Genomic DNA, 23,142 nt, shown 5'->3' on the forward strand with positions numbered 1-23,142 from the left:
GGCGAATGTAATGAAGACATCCTCGAATGTTCCGATTACGCAAAAAATAATAAAATTAAACGTACTGAAGTTAATTAAAGCTGTAATATGGTAGACGAGAGAAAAATGTCTTATATTTCCTGGATTTTTTCTCTTAATATTTTTTATCTTCACAATTCATGACGATAATATTGACAACATATATATTCAAATATTTTAAAGAATGTATCATTCATATACATTCATTCAAATAGAAAGCTGTGTAGTCTGTCTAGAGTTACTTCTGAAATCAATACATTCCAATGCGAATTTGAGACCCTTATCCTTTTGAAAGAGCATTAGAATATGAAATTTATTCAATACGATTTGTATATATTACTGAACATGATAATGGCCAGGTACCGTATAATTTTACATTGTAATCAACGTTTAAGAGTAAGAAACAGCGTATATCAAACAATTTGAAATGTTTTAAATATTCTATTTGTTTGCATAAATATAAATATAAAATACATTTTAATGATAAACGCTAAATTAAATGAACACATTAAAGTTTGAGTCTTTTTTATGATACTTTAGAGTGATAACAAACGAGATAAAACTTAAGAAGAAAAGAAACATGGAATTGCATGAAATTCAGGCTTTTCTAGTTTTTCAAACTGCACAATTCCAATAGCGAGATTAGAACCGCTGTACTTCCAACAAATCCATTTAATAAACGTTTCCATAGAACAATTAGCCATCATGGTAGATTTTTGAAATAGAGGAAAAGTACACCCCACATTAAGTAACATCGACTTTGACTAAAATATTCGCTTTTTTATGACACAACAGAAGAATAGAGACAGCCACAATCATCCGCACACCAGTGTCTAATTTCTGTACCATTTTGTTCGTATTGGCTCAGTCAGTTGGACAATAACAAGAAAACATTCATTATAACATCAATAGGAAAGATTTTACATAATGTTTAAAAATTACGTGTTCGTGAAACACCTTGCTTCCAAGTAACATCTTTTTGCTAAGTAGTCTTCGTGAAACAGATCCTTGTATTGTATTTCGTTTCTCAAAATGTTATTGTGTCGCTGTTAATGTGTTAATTGCTTCTATCATCAAATGTGATTTCTGCATTCCAGGTTTAGTCTGATGTATCTAAGACCAAATTACACCCTCTAAAATATCTCGAGCGCTCGACGTATACCTCGGGCGCAATGCGTCTGACATTGAGTACGTGATATCTATTTTCAAGCAATCAACATCTTACCTAGCGCTGTAAATATTTTAATATTAAATAATACGTGTATCATAAACATTAAAACGTATAGTATTACAGGAAGTAAAATTAAAAAAAAATATATATTGTGCAACCAAAACAAACTATCAGCCAACTATATGTGTAAGGTAATATATTAAATGGATTAAATACAAGAAAACTATTGTTAAATAAACTTTTATTATTGACATATTTACGTCAAGTCCTCTTACATAAACTAAATAAGAGTAATTTACAAACCAGTGCATTGAAAACATTGGATCAATATCATTTAAATACAAAAGAAATGTAAAAATACGCGAGTGATCAAAGTTAAGATGTCAAATTCTTACAGATACTCAAAAGCGTTTATGCAGGAGGCGTTTGGCACCTGTATTGAGGAACATGTTAATTGTATTATGAGGTGTTACGTGTATGTCCTAAATATGTACTGTAAATCAAAGGTAAACCTACGCTATCCCTTTTTGAACTTCCGGAATGTGAATCTGACAACACATTAAAAATACACCCATAATACGAGTGCCCCTTCTGTGTGTCTTTACTTGTTCGTTTTGTCATCGCTTCGTATGTGTTTTATTTTGTCTATACATCTTGTGTACACACTGAAGTTGATAATATATACATGATTATATACACTACTGTATAGGTAAAGCTTTAGGGTTTGGTTTCTTGGAACGTGGCTTCTCCTATTGGATAGTTATACTTCTTGTTTTGATCAATTAATGTAAAGCCTCTTTCATAGTTGCTAAATCATCAACAGTATATTTGTTGTAAGCAAGCTGTCACAGAAGGTTTCGCACAGTTTAACTCTTTTTGTATCAAATACCTAATAACAATGTAACACAACACAACACAGCATCACATTCTGACATGACAACATTACTGTTTGATGTAATGAAAAACTATCTAGATAAGTCATCACTCCATTTTGACATATAAAAACATAAATGTTTTATATCATATGTCACCACTTGAATAAATCATTGTTACAATGACATATTAACATAACCTTGAATTGGTCAATTGCGCATGTTGAGATACAGTCAAACCTGTGTTAAAGACACCCTCTGAACAGAGACCACCTGGCTCTAAAGACCACATGTTTTGTTTCCCATTTTAACATTTACAGTGTATTTCAACCTGAAAATAAAGACCTACTCCCAATAAAGACCACGTTTTGGCTCTTTATAGACAGGTTTGACCGTGTTAACATACCCGCTAGACATAACAAAACAATGTCACACCTATAAGCATAATAGCATTCACAAACATTATTCGTAAAAGTAATCTTTAAAATGATAACAAAAATATCACTGATAAAATAAATGTTTCTATTATATATTCAATGTGAGATTTTTTCATAATGTAAATTTGAAAGTAAAACATATATAACACCTTTGAGAAAAAGATCATAGTTTACTTTATATTCTCATCAAAACTAATACAATAAGCAGTAGAAGTAAATAGCACTATAACTGAATAAGCAATGTGAAACAAATACATTTAGATAAAGTAGATATGATATATACTATACATCCATAGTACATTCAGTTCCGGTTAATGATATATCAGGAGTATCTGTTTCAATCAGACCATACAGATGCATTTTGGTAGGCAGTTTCTGGCTTCTGCTATCTGTGCAAAAGAATAAAATGTCTATTACAAATTATAAAATTGTTCAACATGAACATATAAGAGTTTTAAACTACATTCAAAGTAAAAAATGTTTATATCAGATTCTATTACGTAAAAATACTTACTTGAAATTCAAACAGCAGACGAAATATGTCCGTATTCGTGTTCTGGAACTAGAATCATAATATGAATGAAAAATTTCAATAAAGCACTTTCCAATCTCAGCAAATTTTGATTGATATGAATTACTAAATTAGTGAATAAAACAAATCTCGGAAAAAGCAATGTATAAACATAACAGATACCTTTAATAAAGCTAAGATGATCTCTATTACTCTTTCTAATAGAAAACGTGTCTGATCCATTATCAAGACTTTGATCGAAAACAGTACTCCTTAATGTCGTGGACAATTGTCTTAAAAACAACTACATATATAAATACGAAACCTAAAGAAACATGCATTAATGATCATACCTTGAATTGATTCTATTTTCTCATATTCACTTGCATTTTAATTGCCCGCATTGCAGGAGTCTGAAAATAAATCTATATTTTAACACAGTGTGGCAAGAAAATAAAGAAGTACTATACATGTTCAGTTTATGATTTCAGTACATTATAAACAATATCTCTTTTCAACTACATATACCGTTATAGCTGAACTGGTATCATACTATAAAAAAGATTGAAACAAAGTGATTATATGCTTAATTAGGCTTGCAAAAACTATTTGCCAAAATAATTAAATCAAAATACATAGTTGTCAAATGTTTTAGCAAAGTGGTGACAATTATCAAATCCAAAATAATGTTTACGATCATACATGACCAGCAGTGTAGTGATAAAAAAGACGAATGTTGAGTTCTGATAATATGATACTCATGCTTACAAATCATGCCTTGTGTTATACTTGGATGACATGTGTGTTAATATATTTTTTTGTATTCATTTCTTATTTGGACGTATCTTTGTAAGCAATGGTAAGTACAGTCCATAAAATAAACAAACGTGTTTGTAAACATGGATGGATCCAAACGGAAAGGGAAGAAGCATTTTATACAAATATTTCTATGGCAAACTTCAATACATATCCGTTGCCTTGACCAACCTATAAACCGGGCCATTCTATTTTATAAGTACAGCAACACGGTTGACCCATTTAAATGAGCGGTATTTATAATGTTTGTCTGTCCATTATAATCCCTAAAGTAAATGTAGCCTAAGATATACAAGTAATAACTTGAATTTTCTATGAGTTTTTAATCACCAAAATCAATAATATGAATTAAGGCACTGCCTAGCATGGGGATTTATCTTTTATATATCCACTTACAAAGAAATATTCAACACTCAAAAGAAAGTGAAACTTCGCTTTTAACAGTAGGTTTACATTTAGTGTCATCATAACTCTTACATTGCAAAATTTACGGGAAGCCGTGACGGTGACGTCATTCACCGCGTTCTCGCACTGGCTTCAGGATTTTTGTTTGTTTGTTTGCACTCCACGCAGAAACTTCACGGTCATTACACTTCCTAACTGTTTTAAAAGTGTTTTTCAGTTGCATGTACTATTCTTTATTACAAAAAAGAAGTAAAAGAATCATGTTGGCGCAGTTTACGAATTTCTGAGACTGATTCGGGGTGCTCGGATGTTCATGCAGACAACCAGTCTGCGGCGTGTACATAAACCGGAACCGGAAAACATCGAAAAAATTGCCTCAGTATATGCAGACAACAAAGACGAATAAATATATACGGACGTTACCGTCTCGGGGATTTTCATCCCCTATTAAGTGATCTGATATTTTGTAACATAACTTGAAATGATGTATTTTACTTTTTATTCAATCGGTATCTTAAAATGGAACAATACATAATTACATTGCCGTAAATTGTAAAAATTACTATATACCCATATATCATCAAAAAAGAGGTTATTTACCCTTGTTTTCTTCCATGACATTGTAGTTAACAGCATGTAGCTCAGTAGGCATACGTTCTGAAAAATATTACATTGTTGAAAATGACCTCAGTCTCCTAATGTGCAATACTGTTTTGCGTTGAGATACGGTGTTGACGTTTTGATAGAGATATAAATTTATAAATTCCAGAGTCATTTAAATCACAATTTGATCAATTATATAAAATTATTTTCACAAAAAGCTTCTATATCTTGCAACAATTTATACAAACACACCACCACCATAATAAGATACTAGACCAGACACGACAAAGCGACTAGCCAGGCAACTGACACTCAATGGTTTTAAACACACCCGTTAAACTAACAAAAAGTTTCTTTCACTGCACTTCACATTCAGATTGATACTAGTTCAACATCCAAATACATTATATATATTGACAAAAAGCTATGGATTATTTTAATCTGTTTGTAGAATTGATAACAAACCATCTCTCTTGTGTTCCATATTTGTAGGCGAGGTCGCATGTTTAAAAGATATATCTGTATCATTACGACTTCTGAAAACACAAAATATGTCAGACCTTTTATAACTGAAGTGAAGACTGTTAAGATTATGATAGCTCTCTCTCTCTCTCTCTCTCTCTCTCTCTCTCTCAAACACATCTACACCCTTAAATAAGGCAGAAATAACGAAATGTTTATTTTTTAAAATGAAATATATCTTAAGATACAGATATTGACTATAAAAATCAATTATCAGATAACTTTATGCATGATACGAATGTGTCGTACTTTCAGATAGAAAATTATAATCTAGAAGACGATCCTCTGAAAGCATAGAACACAATCAAGCAAAACAATAGCAGACACCTAAAGAATCAAGAAACACTAAAACACTGATAAGCATTGATCATGTTGATAATTGATAATTCTTTAGGCTGCCATACTTCACTAAATGATTGCTGTTGTGATAGTAATAAAATCGGTAAGGGGATCCATTTTGACAAGACAAATTGATAGCAGATCTGGATTGACTGAAACAGAAAAAAGTGGAAAGTCCAAATGTCACCCAATACTAAGGCCTTGGTTTAACTGAGTCTGTCCGTACTCAGTAGCATATATGCTTGCTTCCGTACATGCCTTAGCATACCTCAACATTTGCAAATGTTGCAAGTACCATTAATACAATTTAGAGATATCCGCAGATGCTTTCTTAGAGCGCTGTATATGTAACCTTTAATGATATACCAACATGTAATTTCATAAAAACGGCATATGCACTTTTGTTAAAAAATAGACTAGCCTTTAGCGAGAAACCAATAGGTCGGCTTAAACAAACTACAACTCGGAGAGTGGATCCAAGTCCATTCTTGACTACTGAAGCAATTTAATGTGCAATCAAACGAGCTATTATGTCGGACATAATGTTTATGAATTAACGGAAACAATTTAAGTGATTGTGTAGACTTATTTAGATCTCCGAAGGAAGAAATTATATTAGAATATTCGCTTTCCCAGCACTCGTCTTTCAGCTGGGGGCTACCTCTTGTACCCAAATGTTCTACACACTATTCTTTGATTCAGTGAAACTGTGCCACAAATTGATATAAAACTATTTCGAAGGCAGTAATCAACGTTTGGGGATACGGTTATTTCTAGTTTGCAATGCTGTATAAATTACAGTAAAATGTTTGAGTACTTGAGTCGACCGTGTGAGTCTTGTTGAAATATCATAAGGTCCAGACATTGCATTCCATTTAATGAGCTTTATATTTTAGATCAGTTGTGATTTGTTTGTTCATGGACTGAAAATACCTTTCCAAATATGTATAAGTTTATATAAACTGTGGTTCTTTATATACTGAGTATTGGTACACGGGAGGCACATTCTGCAAGTTATATATATATAATAAAAATTATAATAAATAAAATATGTTGTAAACATTTTTGAAAATTATCCGTGTGAACTGGGAAAGTCGGTTACATAGTTATTTACGGAACTTTAAATTTAAAATCATTTATACAAACTAACGGTTGTCTAGTTTGAAAATAGTTTCTGTCCTTAAAGTTTCTGTAAAAGAAATCCATCTCAATTGTTAATTGTCAGAGCATTATGGCGCTTCAAGATTTACAGTGCTCTCTACCCCTAATAAACCGGAGGTGTTAATGTGACCGATGACAGTACTAAGAATTTAAATCGTCAGGTAAAGCTTATGTTTATTCCATATTTGTTTCCGTCATCGGCATATGTTTAAAAAGTGTATCTAAATATGTATCGTGACGTGTCTGTTAATTTCAAAGTGTTATTTCATACTTTCTCTTTGCAAATAGAAACTGATTATGCTTACCTTTGCGCAGATTGTCTTTTCCAGACGACAAACTTAGACACAATCAAACTTATGACAACAACAACAAGCAATGCTATGATAACCCCCATCACTATAACGGTTGTCTGATTAGAATCCTCTGCCTTCTGGCTTTCTGGCAAATTGTAATATAAAAAGATTTATAAGATGAACGTCACAGTTTTACTGTATGCGCGTAGTACAATAACATATAGCCCAGAGCGTTGTCCACCAAGCAAGCGGTATCTGATATCATTTAAGTAGTAGGCGGTATTAGTTTCATACCTAAAATAAGTATCAAAAACATTATGTATGCTGTGTAAGATTGACTCGTAAATAAGATATTTTAAAAAAATCTTTCGAAAATATACAACACGGAAAGATAATAATAGACATCCTTTGACTGAATCTGTTTTAGAATGGTAATGAAAAAAGGAACATCTCTTACGCCCTTAGCATCGGCTTAGACCCAACTCTTTTATATCGAAATGTTTAATAGATTAGATAAATACTCCAAGAAGGACCAGAAATTAAATACGGAAAGAAAGCTTCAACAAAAATTAGTTCAACAAAAAAACAGCAATCTTTATATGCCGTGTGGCGGCTGTAAAATGTCTCCCCGTACTTAGATTCAGTGTTGTTATATTTTCCGGTCCCTTGGAATCATGGAGTCCATTCAACATATGAGCCGTGCCATGAGAAAACCAACAGAATGGGATCCATGCTGTTCGCTAACAGTTTCTCTAATTCCAATAGGCTTTGAAAGCGAACAGTATGGATCCTGACCAGGCTGGTCTGGATCCATGCTAGCCGCAAACCCACTATGTTGGTTTTCTCATGGTACGGCTCATATGTGTAATAGAGATCCGTTTAAGGTATTATCCCCGTAATAGAGTACCTCCTTTCTGAAGACTATTTAGTTCCTACCATAAACCTACTGTGACTGCAATTTTCGTAGGGGCGGATAGGGGAGGTGGGGGGGGGGGCGTGGTGGGTGAGGGATCAAGCCCCATTCGGACCAGAATTTTTTACCTTACTTTACTTTTTTCTAGTAACTATTTACTTCTTTTAAGACTAATTATTGATTTGTTTGTACAAAAGTGGAAAGTTTTCATTTGATAAGCGATTTCTTGCTGTTCAAAGTAGTTTTAACTTAGAAACAGAAGGGGATGAGTTAGACATCTTTAAAAATACTGAAATACTTGCGGTAAAAGTTCTCTTTTCTTTTGCTTTCACACTTTAGACTTCATATTGCGGAAGAAATTATGTAGGTTTTACTTCTGTCCCAACGTAATGTTTGAATGAAGTGAGCAAAATTAAAAAAAACCCCGCAGTATTCGACCTTAATTATTCAATGTTGGAGTTAGTACTCTGTCTCATTAAATCCGTAAACATGCAGTACCCTAGAAAAGTGATATTGTCTTATTTTGTGTTTTATAATTGAATTGTTTACCAATAGTTTGATGTTTCTTATCAAAATAAATGGTATAATGAATACTCGGCAAACGTTTTGGATAGTGGCCACCATTTTGAAATTTGTCTCTACTTAAACTTGAGGAAATACCATAAATTATACAAAATTAAGGAACGAAGCATTACCTTTTTATATTTATCGTCGTTCTACTTTCACTTTCAACTTCCTCCCCCTCCACCACCCATCCCCATTTTACCCCTTACCACTTCCTCCCCCTCTATCTATATTTGGCATAATTTATATGTACTTGTTAGATTTTTGAAGCAAGCCGTCTGTACTATTTTTCAATTTCAGCTTCTTTTTTGTGGGCCTACTTTGCAAATGCGTGGCACTAAGGTTGTGTTTTTGGTGTTCTATGCTTCCAAGAAATATACCCTACCTATTATTTTTTATAAAAATAACGGCACGGTAAAGGTTGTTTAAAAATTGCAACACAGTGGCCAACTTTAAGAATATACCAAGCAAATGCCACTTGTTATACATTACTATGAGGGGTTTAATACCTGAAGCCGGTGCTAGGGTTGTGACATTTCATTACCTCTCATAAACAGACTCAGTGAAACCGAATCTGTTATTGTTAATCTTGGTTGCATTCTTTGCTTCCAAAGGATAATTTTAAATATTTTATTTACACGGAACAATTAATAGTTATTAACAGAATACATGTATGTCTTTCTTACTAGATCAGTCTTGAAAAAATGTGGAACAATCCTCAAGTTAGAAGTACAACACTCCATACAATACATTTCATAAATTGCCTAAAATATAGCTTTATTTCCGCCATTTAATTCTTAGTGTAATAAATGCAATAAATACGAAGAATATTCCCATTCATTTTGCGATAAACCTCCAATATGATATAGCTTTAAAAGCCATTACAAAATAAATATGTAAATTTTATGAAAAGAAGTTATTTGTTGGACTTTTATATCTGAAATGATTTAGTATGATAAGCTTAATATTTTACCTGTAATTAGAGAGCACAAATGACTATCAAAGGGCGTGTAACATCCCATTGTGCATTTGCCGTCATATTGCATACACAATCTGTCAATACATTGGCCACTGCAGGACTCATTACAATTTGGCCCAAAGTAACCATCCACACACCCATGGAGGCAGTTTCCGTGTTTTGGTTCGCATTTACTGACGTTTGCATCATCATGTGGTAACTTGCAAGCCGATGAACATGTTGCGTTGCAAAATTTACCATACATATTGTGTTTACAAGAATAACAAATGCCTGTTGCAAAGTCACATGATTCACAAAGGGCAGAGCCGATGTTGCAAATGCTATCACAACCAATCGGACATTCCTTTTCGCACAACAATCCAAAGTATCCAGTTTTGCAACTCTTACATGTGTTATAAGTAGCGCATTTAGAACAATAGCCATTTTCTATGCAACATTTATCTCCTGAAAAGTTGCCTTTACAGCCTCCATTACAAATTCCTGTTATTTGGTCACATGTACTATTAAAGCAGTGTTGAGAACATTTTGTTTTACAATTGCTACCATAAAATCCAGGTTTACAGATATTACATTCAGTTCCAGCAAAATTTTCATCACAATTTAAGCAGCGTCCAGAATCCTTCTGATAATTCCATCAAGGCATATTTTGGGACAGTCTAGTTTACATTCCGGTCCAAACTTACCCGACACACAATCTTTGCAAAGCGAACCATTAAAATTGCCTGTACATCCGTCTAAACATTTCCCGCTGGCCCGTTCACAGGTAATATTCTTGCAGTTATCAGAACATGCTTCATCACACATGTTACCGAACATACCAGTAGTACATTCGGAACATCTATTCCCAATGAAATTATTATTTACACACCCAAATATACAATCTCCAGAATTCTTGTCACATAAACCATCCATGCAAGTCGACGGGCATGACATATTGCAAAACAATCCGTATTTACCCGCTGTGCAATTGATGCAGTCAGTGCCGATAAAAGACTCGCGGCAATTACACTCTCCATTAGCAAGAGAACAATTTTTTGTATCACATCCTATTGAGCATTTCTTTCCACAAGTTGGCCCGTGGCTACCCACATTACATTGCGTACATTTATTATATGAAATGCAATTTATGCAATATTTTCTGCAGTTATGTCCACATGCTTCCGATTTATTATTGTTCTGTTGATCAAACTGATAACCACTATAATATCCATCATGGCACTTTGTGCATACATCTCGAGAAGAACAAGAAGCACAATTTCCGGGACATGTACTTTCACATGATATACTGGTGTTATAAAAACCATCTCTGCAAGTAACACAAGTTGCTTCCTCGCATATACAATTAGTGGAACAGGAAGGAAATCGGCAGTCCAAAAAAGAACCTTCATTGTAGAAACCATCTTGACACTCATTGCAAGTAGATATAGAGGTGCACGTTTTGCAGTTGGTAGGACAAACCCCTTTACAGTCTTTCCTTGATCCAAGGAAATAACCATCGAAACATTTAGTGCAATTGTCTTTATTATATCTTGCACAAGCTTTACAACTTTCAGAACATTTAGAGTAACACTGTAAGCCCCTGTAACCGTCAATGCATCCTTTGGGACAATAGTATTTTAAATAAACATAAGAAGGATGTGGCTCACATTCTAGATCGATGCAACACAGACAGTCAGTCCTGTTGTAACAATCCAAGGCCGAAGCTGCAATAAAATAAAAATTACAGTCTTTTTATATCTATAATGTTTTCTCCGTTTTGATTATTTGAATTTTAAGTATATCTAAATATGTCATAATGAAAACCTGTTTCGCACATCAGCCTGATTTTGCCAAGTACAAAAACGCCATTTTTAAAAACTAAACAATGCTTTCACCTAAACACAATGGACATGGTGATAACAGTATAATAAAATACCTTGTAACTTGAGCATATTCTATTTATCATTTTACATTAATAATACGGACCTTAGAAAACCAAGCAGGGTAAGCTTAATTAACAATGTTATTTTAGGCAATGAAAAATATAATGTACATTTTCTTTTTACAACCAGCTTGTATATTACAGATAAGTAAGCATATTTTGGTAACGAAAATACGATACACATCTTTAATTAGTGCCAGTATTATTTAATCAATAAATAATCATTTTTATTATGTACCTATATACATTCTAAAAAACACAGTTCTATAAGTAGCGCACTTGAAATTTACTCAGTTCAAGTTTCACATCGACAAAAGCAGTAGCTAGTTCTGCGATTCGAGGACTTTGCACGGTAGGGTCACACTCGGCGCTTGCGCGCACCGTGAAATCAAACCTGGCAAACCCCACTCGAGATAAACTAAGCATCCCAGAACGAGCTACTATAATTATAATAAGGGCGATTCCAGATTGGTGTCGTCTTGCGTAATATGTCGTATCTTTTTCCTAAACATTACCATTCTTAATTATTTCAATTATACGTTAAATATTATATGGAAAAAAAATTCACAAGTTGTTACTTCCGCGTTTAGCCATTTAAAAGCGCTGACCTGCAGATTTTCGCTTAAAGTTTGGTCATATTTTGAACATTAGAACACGAGACTTTGTTTCTAATCTGTCTTAAAATGCCAAATCAAGAGAGAGAGAGAGAGAGAGAAGAAAAAAATATGCTCGAGTTGGAAATCAAACCCGGACCGCGGCAGCAATAAAAATTTTCGTGCGGTCCTGGCCAATACACCACTGAGGAATATGCGCGTAACGGTCGTTAAATAAATATAAAGGGCAGTTTATCTACACTATACCGATATTTGGAATGGAAAAATCCGCAAAAACAACTAATTCTTAGGTGTTTCTATAATATAATCTGTCAGTAACTAAGTTTTAAAACCTTAAGAAATATAGCAATAGTTTTCTGATATCTATTTTTTGTTGTTGTTGTTGTTGTACGATTTGAAGGCCAGTGCCTTTAAAACAAGTTTACTAAAACATATACTGCGTGAAATCATTATTCTAAAAACGGTTGACAAAATTTCCATAAACCATATCCAAAGAAATGACAAGTCTTGTCGGCGTCGGGGCATGATGCGTGTATGTTTTAATAACTCAACATGATTCTTCCGAAACCTTATTTCAGTAGAAACTGCTAGATCGATATAAATATTTTCGTACTTTGTTCCGAAGATTTTCTTATTGTTTGGTTGAACACACCTACAGATGTGAACGTTGAGATTGAAACGTGATTAATAAAAGAATGAATGTGCGTAAATATCGGGCCTTCTTGATAGAACCGGAAGCAGACTTTTCTTCTTTGTATTTTGGCGGGAAAACTGCACGTGCCTTCCATGATGCTCCTTCTGTAATGACCGCGTGCTTGTAGGAAATTACGTATTGGCGTTATATTTTCGCGTCACAAGAAACGTTACTGTGTTAAAACTTTCATGTAATTGTAAAGAAAATGTTGTACAACCAAATGAAAATGCATGCTTAAGAGCTTGAATTTATATCGTGTCTATACATCCGTGATAGGCTCTTATAATATTTTTCATTCGAGTTCTTTATATTATATTTATGTGTTAACGTTAAAACACTAGCATACGTGCATTGTTTCACCGGTAAACAAACATGTTTTATGCATTTTAATTTATGGGTGAGCTTATAATAAATCAGGCGGGTGGGGTATAGACATTTTGTTATTCTAACGGCGAATTTTCGAAGCGGAATGAAGCATTTTGGTTACTCTTCAACGTTTTTGAGATATAGAAATGGACAACGGTTAATACTACCGCCATCGGTAATAAACATAGACCTCTCCATGTTTCGATGTTTGTACATTTAATAATTATAGGTGGTGGGGGTTAGTGGAAAATTTATAATTATGGGTAGTTGGGTTGGAGGAAAATTAAAAATCATGGGTAGTGGGGTTGGAGAAAAATAAAAAATATGGGTGGTGGTTTTTTTTTTCAAAAAGTGCCTTCTGACCCTCCCATACAATTAATTCTGGAACTGCCCTAACCGTATTGATTCGATTTCGACAAAGGTGCACAATTTATTTTGAAACATTACAGGATATAAAATAGTCAACTTACCAACCGCAAAATGCAAAATGCAAAAGCTTGCCCAGGAATAATGCCACATTGTTTCCTCAACTGAAAAATAGTTTCTTTGAAATTATTCTTATTCATTTTAGCCCATGAGGGTGTAACGTAACTTTTGCAACGCATTGATTTGCAAACAGTTTCGTTCGATTTGTTTTAAATGGTATTCACATCGCCCAAAGTGGTCAACTCCATAAGTCTAGGTTGCTGTTGGAAGAAAGTTTGACCAAAGATTATTTTCCATTGTTGACAGCGTTTACTGCTTCTTAAGGTGTTATGTACTCAATTTTTTATCTATACTGGAAGTTATTGGCAGAATATATAAGATATTAATAACAATGAACAGGTTTTATTTTGGATTACATTAGAGTAGATTCCTTTGATTAAGTGCTTTATATTTATTGTAGTGCACTATTTATGGCGGCGCGTCATTGTCATTACGCCAGTTTAAAACGTCGTCATTCAAGCACACAAAAATGAAATTTGTTGATTTCCTTTTCAATGGTGAAAATATTGCGCTTTTTTTCCAAGACGTTAATATATTGGTATCTGCATTCTTACAACTGTACCATCATCAGTGATTGGCAAGTGATTTGATGTCGGCGACCTTACACACTCGGCTGCAGAGGCCCCTCCTCGAACCTACATCGGTCAGGGGCGAATGAATTAAAACCAGCGATCTTATCAATTCGTCCAAGGAGGCCTTTGCTCAATATTAACTTGACATGTATTAACAATAACGTGTAATGGAACTCTGAAATAAGTCCTTAAAGTTTGAAGAATCAATTATGAATTTGACAGATGGTATTTTGTCTGGTTTGTACAATTTCATGCCGCAAAAACACAAGTGTGTCGTGTTCTGTTTTATTTTGTTTTCTGCAGTACGTTTTATTGACTTTTTTTTATCGAACATGTGATATTATACTAATATTGCCTTTTGGTGAGGTCGATGTGTGGATTTGTCGACCTGATAAAACTGATATCAACCGAGGGCGAACCTAAAAGGCAACAATGGTTTAATCTTTAAATCCAGCCTACTTTTAACTTTAAACATTAAATACAAATATCTGCAACCTTTTGTCATTTTTCGTGGTAAATTGTGTACGACGTCGCTGTGTTTAGACGTCAAACCCTGAAGACGTCACAGCTGAAGGTCAGTACGTGTTTTTGGCCTTGGAGTCAATACGACATTTTATCACTGATCATGTGACTACATCTAGACCAATGGAATCGACTTTAAATATAGATTTAATAATATCAGATTATACAACATTATAATTATATACATACTCTAATTAGAATTTGATCCAAAAATAACCCGTGATAAAATTAAAACTATCAAGCTTATGTGTGCTCCGTGAATATTGCCTTTCTTCTTCCTGGTTGTGAAAAAGTTAAACCTATACATGGAACTCAGTTTAATGCAGTATTAATAAAGTCGAACCATGTTACTTTGCTAGTGTGGTTTTGTTTTACGGTAAACATGCCTTAATTACCCAGTGTAAAAGTTACTATGTATTAATTTATGGTGCTTTACATAATGCTGAAGTTAAATACTTTCATCAAACGCTTTTTTGTAACTAAAACGGTCTCTTTTTCTGAAGTTAGTAAGAAATTTTGTTGTTGTCTAAATTGTTTACAAAACTATGTACCAATAAGTGACCCAAAATTAATATCCTTCTCAAGTAATGTTATGTCCCGTTGAAAGCTGCAGCTATTATTTTCCATTACTTAGAGCCCGAAAGTGACGGGCGCACAACGTTATAAACATAAAATATAGCCATTTACATGTTTTATTGCCTTGGAAGGACAGCCATGTATTTTGCAGAGAGACATAGCTCTTCCTTTTATCAGCAAATAACTTTGAATTTACGTCAATTCAAAACATTATTTAGATAACTACAACATAAAAGATATAAGACCACATATTGTTCAGTTGTTATAAGCAAATAGTTCATCCAATTATTAGTCCCCTACTGGTTGAAAACTAGTTTCGGAGACTATAGGATTGCGCTTTTCCGTCCGTTTTCTTGATAGATATATCCGCAGTCCTCTGCTACTTGTTTTCGAGCTTACTAAATAGGTGAGACAACTACACACTACATGTTGTTGTAATCTGACATATCCTCCCAATATGTATTTGAGTTTAATTAAGGGGATACATATTAACGATTTAAAGACACACAAACGTCGCTATTTTAGTCTTACTGAACATTAAGATGCATGGCCATTTACTAATATAACTTTACATTGTATTTCATGATTTTGAGTAAATTCAACGTTTATTTAACAAACTGAAATTTAATAAAAATTCTATATTTTTAAGAAAAATAATTAATAAGATATGATACTAGATTTCAAGGGCAAATAGTCCAATATCAAAGAAGGTGTGTAATTTAATTTATATTTCTGTTTCAGACTTCTTTTGCAGTCATTATACAAAGTTGCAAGAAATTCGGTCTATGGGGAAGACCAAGACTTTGAGGTGTCATTTGGTGATGAATAATCTGCCCTTGAAAGTCGGAATTTATTTTCCCAGATAATTCAAGATCAAGCCTGGGTACCTATGAATTTTAATATATATGTCCGTTTTAAACTTGATTTCCAGTCAGTACACAAAGTTTAAGGAAGTTCTATCCTTAGGAAAATGTTTGCCTATGCCTATTTGCATACAGAAAACTCTCCCAGATATGTCTTTAAGTGAAACAATTAAAGTTTGAGATAAAACTAAAAACAAAAGACTATTGGAAGTCATTTTATAAACAAGAAACACAATATTGCACGAAATAAATGTTTTCTAGATTTTTTGTTGTTTTTTTTTCAAACAGCAAAATTCAACTTCTAATCAAATGGTTCCTTTCATATGAACGTAAATGCAGCCAACAGCGGAACCGTTGAACTTCAAACAAATGTTCCATTAAAAACCATTTCATGGAACAACTAGCCACCATCATCGGGGTTTGAACAACTACACACCATCGTCTAATTTCTATACCATTTGCTCGGTTTGTTGTCTGTGGGACCATAACAAGAAAACAAACATAATGACGTCATTAGGAAAGATTTGACCTAATGTTTGAAAAGTATGTGTTTGTATAAAACCTTGCTCCTATGTTATATCTTTGTCCTAGGTAGTCTTCATGAAACAAGCCTCTGTATTGTATTTTATTTCTTAAGATGTTATTGTTCTCTTGCTTAAACTGAGTGGAATTTACAAATTAGCACCTTGAAGACATGGGATCAATATAATATTTTTATACAAAACAAAATTGTAAAACTGAGTGAGTGATCAAAGTTAAGATACCAAATTCTTAAACGTTACAGATACTTAAATGCATATATATTTGAGGATTTTGTCATCTATATTGATGAGCATGTAAATTGTATTAGGAGGTGTATCGTGTATGTCCTAAATATATATTCCATGATAAGGGTTAACCTACGTTGCCCCTTTATTAACCTCCTGATAGTGATTATAATACAACTGTAAAATGAGTGCCCTTTTTGTGTCTTTACTTGTTCGTTTTGTTGAAAAGTAATCGTAGTCAAGTGAAATCAGAAGGTATGATATGTAAAACATTAAAGTACTCTTGTAAATCTATATAAAAAAGGAAATCTTAAGAACAATAAACATATACACTGAGCACATTTATAGAAGAAATTGTATCTATTAAAACAACGAAACAGGCCATAAGACAGACAGTAACGAGCTTAGTTTCGATGGGTTAAAGAACGGCTATCATTGAGTCTTTTATTTGTTCGTTCAGACACATTTAATAGCGTAGAGTATAACCTCTCATAAGGTTTGAACAGCAAAATAAGGCGTGTTGCCAAACAGTCAGGTCAAACCTTCGACATATCATGGTATACATACTAATTCTGACAGCAGAAAAGTCAGTAATTATCAATAGTATACGAAAAGACTCATGAAGAAAACGCCCTTAATTACAAAATGTTACTTTTGATATATGTTTATAGCAAACCATACATAACATTATTGGAGGTAAAATGCTGTTAAATATACGTTTTTCTAAATCTATATTTTGCATTGATAAAGAAGTCTCATTATCAAGCTTGAAACATCGCGTTATACCTGTAACCATGAGATGTACACATGATATGTTTGAAAAGTTTCACAACCCGAAAGAAATTTCGATACACTCAAAAGAGACATATAAACATATATACTTATTCAAATAATAGCTTGACAATGTGCGATTTGAGACAAATATATTTGTGTCTGTTAAAACGTTAGAGAAACTACACAGTAATAAACAATCCTAAGGTTACCAACATGAAACAATGCAATTCAGACTTATAGTACAAAAAAAGAGAAAATAATACAGCCCATATCGTCCACGTGTCATTTTAGATAGATAATATTTGTGACTTCCCACATTGAATTTATCGGCAGAGCCTCGCATTTTATTATTTTGTTCAAGTCGTTTGATAAAGTCAAAATGAAAAGATATTCATACTGGACAAGCCACAAGGCGAGTCCAATATGGTTTTCCCAGTTTGGTACGTGTCCAAATATATCTCGTATTGTACAGTACAATGATAAATAACCTTTTTTACTCTATATCTATTTTATTTTAGTTATTAGTAATAATTAACGGAATACTGAATTTCTGTCTTTTCTGGTTCTTTTTTTTTCAGCTTGGTATGAATACAAATAGAGTCTGTATATCATACAGAATAGTGTTAGGCCCTAAATAATCTTTTTATTCTTCAATAAATTTAATTTATGTCGAAATATGCGTAATCCTGATTTCAAGACGCATAAATCAAACTCTGTACATAGAGCGCCTACTTCATACGATTTACATTCAGAACATTTTCACGCTTTTTGGGCTTTAACATGGGTCTGTTGGACCTTCCCAATACGTAAAATATACAGGCTTTTTTTAACGTAAGTGCGTCAATACGGTAATATATTTTACGGTCACGTGTTGCAAATAAACGTTCACGATTGGATAAATAAAATAGATATAGAATAATATGCTATATATTATTATTGAATGTTTTAAAGCAAACTGTTTGGATTAAAATATGCATATATAAAATTTATAGTCCTTGGTTGCTTAGTCATCTTTACAACATCTGTCATTGTGAATAATAGTATCTTTAATAACATTTAATTTTTCAGTTATCAATGAATGTTTGATACATAGCTATCATCGACGACTGTTTTACTGTTGTTAACTTACGTTAGATACATATACGAGTAGTTATCAGCAATAACAGTTTCCGTTGTCTGATATAAAGTTAATAGTCATGACTGTTCTCGCTGCTGTTAATGCAATGTTTGATATTTAAAAAGTAACTTAGCCCCTGAGAATATGTTCTTGTTACTTAGCTAGCAATAACTTTGCCGCTGAGAAAATAATCATTGATATTTAGTTAGCAACGACTGTTTTGCTGCCGAGAATGAAATGTTTTATAATTAGTTAGTGACGATTGAGTTCGCTGCTGTAAACGTTATGATTGATGTCTAGTAAGTGATGACTGCTTTAGCTACTACGAATGTAATGATTGATATCTAGTTAGTGATGACTGTTTCCGAAGCTAGTCAGCGATGGCGGTTTTCGCTGCTGAAAATGTAATGTTTGATATTTAGTTAGTGCTGACTGTTTCCGAAGCTAGTCAGCGATGGCGGTTTTCGCTGCTGAAAATGTAATGTTTGATATCTAGTTAGTGCTGACTGTTTCCGAAGCTAGTCAGCGATGGCGGTTTTCGCTGCTGAAAATGTAATGTTTGATATCTAGTTAGTGCTGACTGTTTCCGAAGCTAGTCAGCGATGGCGGTTTCCGCTGCTGAAAATCTAATGTTTGATATCTAGATAGTGCTGACTGTTTCCGAAGCTAATCAGCGATGGCGGTTTTCGCTGCTGAAAATGTAATGTTTGATATTTAGTTAGTGCTGACTGTTTCCGAAGCTAGTCAGCGATGGCGGTTTCCGCTGCTGAAAATGTAATGTTTGATATCTAGTTAGTGCTGACTGTTTCCGAAGCTAGTCAGCGATGGCGGTTTTCGCTGCTGAAAATGTAATGTTTGATATCTAGTTAGTGCTGACTGTTTCCGAAGCTAGTCAGCGATGGCGGTTTCCGCTGCTGAAAATATAATGTTTGATATCTAGTTAGTGCTGACTGTTTCCGAAGCTAGTCAAAGACGGCGATTTTCGCTGTTGAAAATGTAATGTTTGATATCTAGTTAGTGCTGACTTTTTTCGAAGCTAGTCAGCGATGGCGGTTTTCGCTGCTGAAAATGTAATGTTTGATATTTAGTTAGTGCTGACTGTTTCCGAAGCTAGTCAAAGACGGCGGTTTTCGCTGCTGAAAATATAATGTTTGATATCTAGTTAGTGCTGACTGTTTCCGAAGCTAGTCAGCGATGGCGGTTTTCGCTGCTGAAAATGTAATGTTTGATATTTAGTTAGTGCTGACTGTTTCCGAAGCTAGTCAGCGATGGCGGTTTCCGCTGCTGAAAATGTAATGTTTGATATTTAGTTAGTGATGACTTTTTCCGAAGCTAGTCAGCGATGGCGGTTTTCGCTGCTGAAAATGTAATGTTTGATATTTATGTTTGATATTTAGTTAGTGCTGACTGTTTCCGAAGCTAGTCAAAGACGGCGGTTTTCGCTGCTGAAAATGTAATGTTTGATATTTAGTTAGTGATGACTGTTTCCGAAGCTAGTCAGCGATGGCGGTTTTCGCTGCTGAAAATGTAATGTTTGATATTTAGTTAGTGATGACTGTTTCCGAAGCTAGTCAGCGATGGAGGTTTTCGCTGCTGAAAATGTAATGTTTGATATTTAGTTAGTGATGACTGTTTCCGAAGCTAGTCAACGATGGCGGTTTTCGCTGCTGAAAATGTAATGTTTGATATCTTGTTAGTGATGACTGTTTCCGAAGCTAGTCAGCGATGGTGGTTTTCGCTGCTGAAAATGTAATGTTTGATATCTTGTTAGTGATGACTGTTTCCGAAGCTAGTCAAAAACGACGGTTTTCGCTGTTGAAAATGTCATGTTTGATATCTAATTAATGATAACTGTTTCCGAACTTAGTCAGCAAGGACGGTTTAATATCTAGTTAGCTTTGACTGTATTCTCTGCGTTATGTTTTATGTCTAGTTTACGATGATTGTATTCGCTGCAGAGAACGTTGTGATTGACATCTAGTCAGCGATGACTATTGCTGAGAATGTAATGTTTGATATCTAGTCAGCGAAGACTGTTTTCACTGCTGAGAATGGTATGTTTGACCTGTAGTAGACTATGACTGTTTTGATGTGCAGGTTGATTATAATCTACACTGTTCTCAAAGGTAGAATAGGTCGTGTCCAGCATGATAACGGTTAATTTAGAAATTTAAAAGAGGAAATTTCAACAGGAAAAGCATGTGATAAATAGAATACAGCAAATTCTCAAAGTCTCGACGATTGCTGTTACATTCAATGCGTTTTATTCATTCAAAAATGATCAATTTTGACAAATAAAAAATAAGTGACGTTACATATTAAGTTTTCGTTTGTCTACGTACCGGTTTTGAATTCCAGTTCATTGATTTATTAATTAAAAATATATCCTTTCAGCACATTTTCCCGTTTTACATTAATATAGGCGATAGCAAGGAGTAAAATACTCATTCAAAAAGAAACTTACAGAGGTAACAATGGTAAACCAAAACAGGCAGTAAAATGCTTGATAAAACAAAACTTCCTGATTGCGAAATTATATCCAAATATTTGAAAGAGAAGACAAGGGTATCATGTCATTGTGGCTCAATTAGCGTTTATGTTATCATGTTCATCAGACAATAAAATAGTTACTGAGATTGAAAGTTGGCAAATTATAGACAAAAAGTGTCATTCAATAGCATTACGTTATATAACAGTAATTAATTTCAATTACTTTTAAAAATCATGGAATGCGAAACAATTCATTTGGAAACAAGTAAGGTCGTTGCGACTAGTTCACTAATCAAATGTTTGTGATATCTTTGTATTCTGAAATATCGTTTCATATATTAGGACGATATTCCTGCATCAGAGTGTATACCATGCACATGTGTATTAAAATGGTGATATACGATGCATGAAAAGTGGCAATATATTGTACATAGAAATGATTAACTCCGTTGCGTAGGATACACTATTAAACATTTTAATATCTATCTCGTATTCATGCTCTTCAAATGAGCAAAATGAAAACAGGACAACAGACATAAAATATACCAATTTGAATTTTAACAATGTTAAGGAATGTCATCGTATTCGGGCACAGCGATATCGTTCATATCTGGAGAAGTTAATTTCTTTGGTTTAATGTCAATTTGAACAAAAAACGAAACAATAAAACCTATTTCACATTGTCGTCACCTATTTCATATGATAGCATATATTTCAAATTTAAAGGAATTAACTTTTGGAAAGTGTTGAAAAATACCAAACAGAGAATGTTTCTACATTTAAGTCGAAAGTTCAGTCAATTTCCCGTAATACCACAGTCACACATACGGCGCGGATAGCTACGTTTAGCTACGGATAGAAACGTAGTAATTCGTACCGATCCGTACCTGAGCCGTACGGATTGGTACGGATTGATACTCGATACCAGGTCGGAAAACCAATTAGCAAATGGCAATACTTACAGTTCGCGCACTACCTGAACGCATTCTATGGCTTGGCCTGACCCCCTAGGGCTACCGTAACCCAGGAACTTGGGAATGGTCTTCAAAATGTAGCTAGGAACCCCAGCTACACATCTTGTATCATATAGGTCACAAATTACCATCTTAATTATATTATATGCTACAGTTATGTATCCTCCTGACGACCAGTAGGCGGAAGTATGGTATCAAGAGGCGGAGTTTTGGTATCAAACTTCGTTTTTTAGTCTATTCCCTAAACCTAACCCTATAACCCTAACCCTATTATATAGCACATATATATATATATGTTTTATCATAGAGTCATATATTGACTTTTTAAACATAGACTGGACGGTCATTTTCTATGTAAATATAGCCTGTGATGAGTTTTGTGCTTTACCCTGACCATACCTTTCTTGATGGTATGACCACCTACCCATCCTTCCAATTCCGTGTTCGTAAAGGAGCTGCAAACCTACAATGGGCTTCAACATTTGAATTACACCATTACTGTAGCTCAGCCTGTCAGTCAGTCAGTTTACATGTTTATTTAGTATGAATACAATGACAGGGCTAATCATTGGTAAAAAAAGTTAGTATAGAAGACGAAAAGTCGTATAATATAAATCTGTTTCATCAAAAGGGACCTGGTCCTCTGCACTTGGCTTTTACTGCCAAGCATTACCTTAACATAGGAAGTGGTATCATTGGTCGCCACCCAATCATTGTTGCCAGATTTGATTTTAAATTCAGTTAAAGAACGAATAGTAATAATAAAAGCAAGAAAGCTCAGGCACCTAGTCCCCCGGGTTCC

The 23,142-nt window shown here is 33.9% G+C and overlaps 1 pseudogene; it reads right to left on the reverse strand.

The window, feature by feature from the left end:
• Nucleotides 1-1,421: 1,421 nt before the first annotated feature.
• On the reverse strand, nucleotides 1,422-21,352 carry LOC123527619 (cell death abnormality protein 1-like; annotated as a pseudogene).
• Between the last annotated feature and the right edge of the window lie 1,790 nt (nucleotides 21,353-23,142).

This window comes from Mercenaria mercenaria, chromosome 14 (genome assembly GCF_021730395.1).
Source record: "Mercenaria mercenaria strain notata chromosome 14, MADL_Memer_1, whole genome shotgun sequence".
In the NCBI taxonomy this organism is placed as follows: domain Eukaryota; kingdom Metazoa; phylum Mollusca; class Bivalvia; order Venerida; family Veneridae; genus Mercenaria; species Mercenaria mercenaria.